The 718-nt window shown below is 42.5% G+C and overlaps 1 protein-coding gene across 6 annotated transcripts in view; it reads left to right on the forward strand.

Moving 5' to 3' along the window:
• Positions 1-718, forward strand: part of jakmip1 (janus kinase and microtubule interacting protein 1) — a 25210-nt gene that overhangs the window by 4572 nt on the left and 19920 nt on the right. The window lies entirely within an intron of this gene.

Raw genomic sequence — 718 nt, forward strand, 5'->3', positions numbered from 1 at the left:
GTAAACCTTCAGATGGAGTTCTTGGTTGCCAGCTGGGGAACATGTGGCTTCAGTATTTTTTGTGGGAACTGTGTGTAGTTGATGGTATATTATGTTTGTGCCTTGATACACTTTCTGGTCTCAGGCAAATTCTGGACTTATTGCATGTGAAGCATATACTGTATAGTTTTAATCAGGAGTTTTGTAGTGATGCAAGTGAAGTTGACCCAAAATATGTGATTCAAATATGTCAAGCATGATTGACATGCGAAGTTACATCCAGGTGTTGGTAGGATGAACATCCACACCTCCTCCCGCTAAGAAAAACCATTCATCATTCCTCTCAGCCTTTTCAGCTTGGGTACACCTGGTCTCTGAGAATGGCACAGACGTGTATAAACATGTACACTGAAAACAGTGGCAGGGTGGAAGGTTTGTTGTTGTAAATCATCTGTGCAAATTCCAGTAGGCATCACTTTTATTGACCAGCTGTAAATAACTAGGCCTACATGTTTGTCTCTAATGTGAATTAAGTGTGCGAATCTCTTGGTGCCTGTGTGAATAGTTGTCGTCCAGTCCCTAGTTGTTCTGTTTAGGACTGTTTAAGCTAACGTGTGCCCATGTTAGTGTTCTCTGTGTGTGAATGAGAGTGAGATCACGGATTTCCTCTGCTCAGTAACATCACCATGCCATCAAGTGGGGGTGGAGGGGTGTAGAGAGGTTAGAGAATATAGGAAGA

The sequence above is a fragment of the Monopterus albus genome, unplaced genomic scaffold, assembly GCF_001952655.1.
Source record: "Monopterus albus unplaced genomic scaffold, M_albus_1.0 scaffold2.1, whole genome shotgun sequence".
NCBI classification, from domain to species: domain Eukaryota; kingdom Metazoa; phylum Chordata; class Actinopteri; order Synbranchiformes; family Synbranchidae; genus Monopterus; species Monopterus albus.